Below are 6,499 nucleotides of genomic sequence, written 5' to 3'. Positions count from 1 at the left end.
TTTAGTTCTCGTCAGTGTCTTATTGCTCTGACGTAACTGTCTATTTGTCGAACTATGTTTCTCCACATACCTTATCCTGACCCAACCAACCTATTATGGTTATACTGCACAAAATCTTTTCTAATTAGATTCTTTCTATTTTCCATTGTTCAGTCTTACATGGTTTCAGATTTGCCTACTGTTAAGCCATTTGTTACTCCTGGGGTTTAATGGGCATTTGATTGCTTTCATGCAGAATGTTTAGTATACCAATAAAATAGTGTATCTGGATGATTTTTGCATCTATAAACACAGGCTTTGTTGAACATGAGAGCTACACTAAACCAAGCCATTCATTTAAGGAGACCATCAAAACGGGTTTGTTTGTTCAGTTTTAGCAGTCAAGTCAGTTTTATTTATACAGCGCCAAATCATAACAGAAGTTATCTCAGGGCACTTTTCATATAGAGCAGGTCTAGACAGGTCTTTACAATATTATTTACAGAGACCCAACATTCTCCCATGGACAAGCACTTGATGACAATGGCAAAAAAAAAAAGTCCCTTTTAACAAGTAGAAACCACCAACAGAACCAGGCTCGGGGTGGGTGGCCGTTTGCCTCCACCGATTGGGTTAAGAGAGAAAGTGAGGGGGGTGAGAGAGAGAAAGAGAAATAAAGAGAGAGCAGGAGGAAAGGAAACAGGTTTTTAAAGATTATTTTTTTTCCTACTGGGTGATAGTTAATTTAATTGGTGAGTTGCACTGGGGCTAAATAATCATACAGCATATTTGAAATTGAAAATAAAAACCTCACACTTGATTCTCCCCTTAAATTTCTTTAATTATAGTTTCTGTAATACTGCATCACATACAATATGTTCAATAGAAGGCTTTTCCAACCCTAAGAGTAAAATATTTAGACTTAAGAAAACATGTTTTTAATGGTTGATTCTGCAACACACGTTCCCAAAATTAACCGTGACATGTTGTATGTTTGGAAACTTAACCATCTCCATGGCAGCTTCTGAAAATTTGATTGATCTTTCACTGTATAACATGAATCTGTGAAGTTAGACCTCTTTTGTATAGGTACATCAGGGACATAAACGATAAATACTGTTTGGAGAGTGAAACCTGACTCTCAGGTTGGTGAGAAATCTAGTGTCCTCAACAAACTGTGATGTTAGCAATGTCTGTGTTTCCCTCACATGTTTATTTCTGTGTCTGAACAGCAGCATTTCCTGCCTATGTGACTGTGAATTTCCTGTTAGCAGATCCCTACACCCATTGCAAATAAAGCCCTAACTAACAGATGCACAGACCGAAATGTTGCTGGCCTAAAAGAAATGACAATCAGCAGGGTGAAACATTTCTATTGCTGTAAGGAGAGAAAAACATAATTCAGAGCTGAGGGATGGAGGTGGCAGTTGTTTCTATGTTTTACACACTTTTTATTTAAGTATAGAATAGACTGGCCTAAGGCACTGACCAGAAAAAGCCTTACTTTGTTTTGCATTGACTGTCTTGGTTTTTTTAGTATCATACTGGAAATTAAACCAGAAACATTTAGAGAAAATTACAATATTTCTGCAGCATAATTTTCCTTCCGGATGGAGAGTGTTTGTCAATGAAATTAATAACAACAAACAAACAGAGAAAATATGAATCATGATAAGCATAATTAGGGAAGAGCCACATCTTCTTGCACAGATAAGTAGAGCTATAAACACCCTGTTTACCCTGCACTTATCATCTTAGGTCATACCAGCACGTTCTGACCATATAAGGTCAGATATATTCAGTTTGTTGGTTTGCTATGGTGATACAGTTAATAAAGTCTGGAGTTAATGATGTGGTGAGAGTGGTAAAGGATGCTGTAGCAGATAATAAGTGGGACTAGACCTCTTTCATAAACAACTATCCCCCATAGACACCCCACCCAGCAGTTATCAGGGGCACTTCTCTTTATCTGCACTCTTTGAACATCACCCATCCCTATCACTCCATCAGCACCCTGCCCTCCAGCTCACCATCATTCCTCATCCTGATGCCTGCTGCACATTCTTTCTGTCTTCAACACTGATCACATTTATTGGTATAGACTAGTTAAGAACAAGTCAGGGATAACTTGATAACTTTCTTTCTTTCTTACTTGTTTAAAGTGGCTATAATGGATAGTGTTATAATGACACTGTATCATGAAAACTATGTGTCAATGTGAAAGGTGTTGCTTGTAGTGATGAATTATCAGCTAAACTTTTCAGTTTAGTTTCTCTCTTAACACTCTCATAGTATATTTTTTGGCCGCTGCAGAGAAAAAGCTATAAAAAGCACCTGTCTACTACCTGCTCTGCAGTAAACAGTAGGCAGACACAGTTAAAGACCAGGTGGTGAACATAGTGGAGCTAAAAAGTGAGATATTCTCCTCAGGAGTTGGTGGAAACCAAAAACAGAGCTAAAAGAGAGTGAATACAGGACAAAGATTCATCAGGTAAACAAAAACACCTCTACAGATGAATGGTCCTGTTGCTCTGTAACTGCTGGATATGTAAATAAGCAACTGTTTATTTACAGCTGCAGCTATTGCAGGTTGAAGTTAGTTTGGGGTTTACAGTTGGATTTGCCAAACTATAGGCCTTCTTCAACAGTGTTTTGGCTCTTCCCCTTCTATTTCATCACTACTTCAGTGATACCCTTGAGCAAGGCACATAACCACCAGCTGCTCCAGTGGAGCTGCTGGGGTTTAAGTTCTTTGCAGATGACAGTGAAAACAGCCTTCTAGTGTCTAACTCTGCACAGTGTAGCTCAAATCTCACAGTGAAGTACCTGGAAGCAAAACATGTTTTTGACTAGGGGGGGTCTTTAACCAATTGGTCGAGCAGCAGGATGGTGTTTGTGGGACCAAATCAAAATAAACTAGTGTTTGTGTTTGTGAAAGCGAAGGACCATGTCACCCAGTGCAACAGTTTGGCTCATTCGGCTCAGTGTTTTTAATAATTTTTGGATAGTTTATAATTGAATCAGTTCATAATTGGATTTGTTGACAGTCAGAAACATCTAAGATATCACACTTATTCTTTAGATTAGAAGTTTGTCAGGCAATAATCACTTGAATACAAAGCCATTCTGAGACATTCAGTAGTCAGAAAAGGGGCAAATGTCAGAGCAAGTCTGTAGCAGAAAGGTGTTTCTACTCTGTTAGATTCCTTCCTTATGCAATTCCAGTGTCAGAGATGAAGGACAAAATCCGCAGTCCTTGTTCTGTGAAAAAAGTATTCTAAAAAAACACCCTCCAAAGTTAGTTTTTTAGCACAAAATTCCATCTTTGTGCACTTCAGCAGTACTGTTGATTTTGTCCCCATCACTTATATTGGACTAAGTGATGGGGAACTGATCTCTTTGCAGCAAGTATGTAATTACATCGACCAATAACTCTTTCAATGTACTAAAGTGCCATCTAATATTGTTATAAGACGGATATGAAAAAAAATGTGAACCTATCTTTTAATGTAGAGCTGTCAGTGAGTTTATGTGCTTGTCACCCTGCGTGTCTCATACTTGATCTGTAAACCTGTAAGATGAACAAGTACCTGAGTAGACAATATCATAGCTTTAGTTTAGGAAGAGTCTTGAAGACAGTTTAGATGAGAGTGGCTCTATCAGTAATCAGTAACATATGAACAGACAGAGCATCCTGACTTAACAACAGGATGATGAATCAGTAAGCTTTGACAGTAATTCTATTTTATGATAATACAGATATGGCTTAAGTAAAGTCAGTTTTATTATAGAAATCAACAAACACAATAGATACTTAGTCTTAACCTTTTCCTGAACTCTACATAGAGCCATCAAACATTTGCATCTTTTTTATCTCTCCCTTTCTCATTAACCCCCCCCCCCCCTTGTGGTCTCTGGGTGTTTGTTGTTAGTTTCCTGTCACAAAGGAAGTGCCTCACCCTGCTGCCTGGCTCCCTATTGGCTCCAGCTCTGATGAACAGTGATTTTTTGGGGGTGAGACAGAGTGACTGGGGGACGGAGGCAGCACAGGAGGATAGATAGAGGGATCGGAATATGGATAGACAGACAAGGGCACAAGATGGGGCTGAGGGCAGAAGGCAGGAAGATCAGGGCAGAGAAAGCTAAAAAAAAATAGATGAATGAGATCTATGAGAGCTGGAGAGAGCATACGCTGCACTGCCTGGAGGAAATGGCTTTGTGTTGCAGGAGGTAAGTATGTACACAACAACGCTGAAAGAGAACTAAACTAACTTTATACTCTAGGAAACTCATTGTAAAGTTTTGGAAATGCATGTGTTTAATGTTTTACTTTTTTTGGTTATTTAGTGTTTAATTTTAATAGTGTTCACATAAGAATCAAAGACATTAACATTTTCTAATTTTGTGTGTTAATGAGTTGTAAATATATTGCAAGTAACCTTGTGAATCTAGTTTTATGTGTTTTAGTGTAGTGCATTGATCTGCCTTATTCTGCATTATTTGAAGGCACTGATACAATTTTTTTCACGTTTTTTCAAGTTTTAACATAAGTTGATATTTTTAGGATTCAGTAAGAGATGCAACAACTTGTTAGAGTGAAGATTTCTAACAGTGTAACCTCATACTTACAGTGCGCTGCCAGTCCTCCTTCATGCCTGCTTGGTCTGGTCACTCCCAATCCTTGTACCAGTGTCTTGATACCACAGTGACGCTGGACAGGTTTGGGGGGGGCTGTGCTAAGGACTGCTGGGTGTTACATGCTTGATTATCTCCTGCTGACTCTGTTTTTATGTCCATTTTCATTCTCATCCCATTGATTTTTGGAGTTACATCTTCTTCTAAATAAAATACACACTTAGAATTTTTTTTATGGCTACAGTTTGGTTGTGATATTTCATAATACCGATTGGTGCATGGTAGTAAGTGACAGTTCTCAACTGAGCTCCGCTGAGCTAAAAACAATGAGAAGAACACAGATATATAAATCTCTCCACTGCAAGATCCAAAACTGTTCTAATTTTGGCAAAAATATTGTGTTCATGTAGAACCCCATTATTCATATTAAGAATCTGAGTTAGAAAATAGATACACATACTTGCTAACAAGTCCTGTCTATTTATAAGCATTCTCTTGGCCCCTGACTGAGTGTAGTGCAATTATGAGAAATTTTAGCCCAATTTTAATTTTTTTTATTCCAAATAGTTTAGAATACATTTGAATATAATTTAATAAACAGATAAGATGTCCACTTTAAATGCACGTGATTTCACAGGGTCGCAGTGTCATTCATAACTCAACTGTCAAATTCAGTCACAGCCTTACGGAAGTTAATGCTAGCTTTGCATTGTAAATGTTATGTATATTTAGCGTTTTAAGTTATAAAACATATGCTTGATGTGTTACTTGACTTGAGTCTGGCAAAAGGCTGTAGCAAGCCCAATGACAGGATATTTCAGATAATTTGTATCTTTAAAGTTTGGATTACCCCCCTATAAAGTGTCTGACTGGCTCCCATCAGAGTGTCACTACAGGTCGCTCAGAAAAAAACTTCAGTCTCTTATAAGTAAAAAACACATTATTGTTTTACCGTTATAAGTAAAACAATAACGTCTTTTACCCTGTACTACACATTATTGAGCTTTTTTATATTCAGTGTGGGTCTGTGGAATTGTTTGTTGATGTTTGCTGTAATTTTGTGATCTGATCCCTGGCTGCAAGCCGTCATGATAATAATAAAGCTATAATTTCTTATTTTCTGGTGCCATTTTTCCATTTTTGACAGCAGGGTTCTAATCCATAAAAAAATCCATTACTGGGTTGAAGATGAAAGCTCTGTGTATGAAAAAAAGGCAAGAAACATGCACTCTTGGAATCACATTTCTAACGCTTTGGGTACCCATTCTGTTTCATAAATCTTCATCATGCCTGCACATAACCAGGCTGATCTGATATGAGATTATATACATTATATTATTATACACATTATTATTGTTATATATACCTATTAAATAAAATGTACTTTTAAATTTGATTATATATTAATAGGTTCGTATTTTCATATTTTATCAGATTATTGTTCCATAATTCAAATACATATTTTGAGACAGGGCATAGTTTAATTTAATCAGTCCAAAATCACTCCTTACAGCTACTTATTTCTTACCTGGGGCTACTTCATAGCAAGTGCCACAGCTGACAAGGCCAACAGAAAAGTCAAATAAGCCTACAGGGCCATCCAGTGGAGCATAATACAAACTACACCAGGCCGTCGGCAAATCCCATAGCAGCAAATTGACTATAAAAACACGTGTGTGCGTCACGTCGTGTCGTTTGCTGATTACAGCTTCTGATTTAGGCTACCTATCATTAATTTCGCGTTTGAAGATGCGCTCTTCAAGAACGTAGTGGAGTGGAGTGGAGAAACAACAGAATTAAGCTATTTCAGGGCATTTTAAAATGCAGCAGGTAGGCTTGTTAAAGAATTTACTGATTTGGTTTGTTATTCATTTCATTTATACTA

General features: G+C 37.5%; 1 protein-coding gene across 9 annotated transcripts in view; it reads left to right on the top strand.

Moving 5' to 3' along the window:
* The first annotated feature begins 6,249 nt into the window (after window positions 1-6,249).
* bcl2l12 (BCL2 like 12) overlaps window positions 6,250-6,499 on the top strand; it is a 35,583-nt gene continuing 35,333 nt past the window's right edge. For all 9 annotated transcript variants that reach the window (XM_040123523.1, XM_040123525.1, XM_040123531.1 and 6 more), the window contains exon 1: window positions 6,250-6,444. The gene's annotated coding sequence lies outside the window, so the exon portion shown is untranslated. The remainder of the gene's footprint in view (window positions 6,445-6,499) is intronic.

This window comes from Xiphias gladius, chromosome 3 (genome assembly GCF_016859285.1).
Source record: "Xiphias gladius isolate SHS-SW01 ecotype Sanya breed wild chromosome 3, ASM1685928v1, whole genome shotgun sequence".
In the NCBI taxonomy this organism is placed as follows: domain Eukaryota; kingdom Metazoa; phylum Chordata; class Actinopteri; order Istiophoriformes; family Xiphiidae; genus Xiphias; species Xiphias gladius.
The sequence above is the reverse complement of the archived record's forward strand: the minus strand, read 5'-3'. Positions and strand labels throughout refer to the sequence as shown.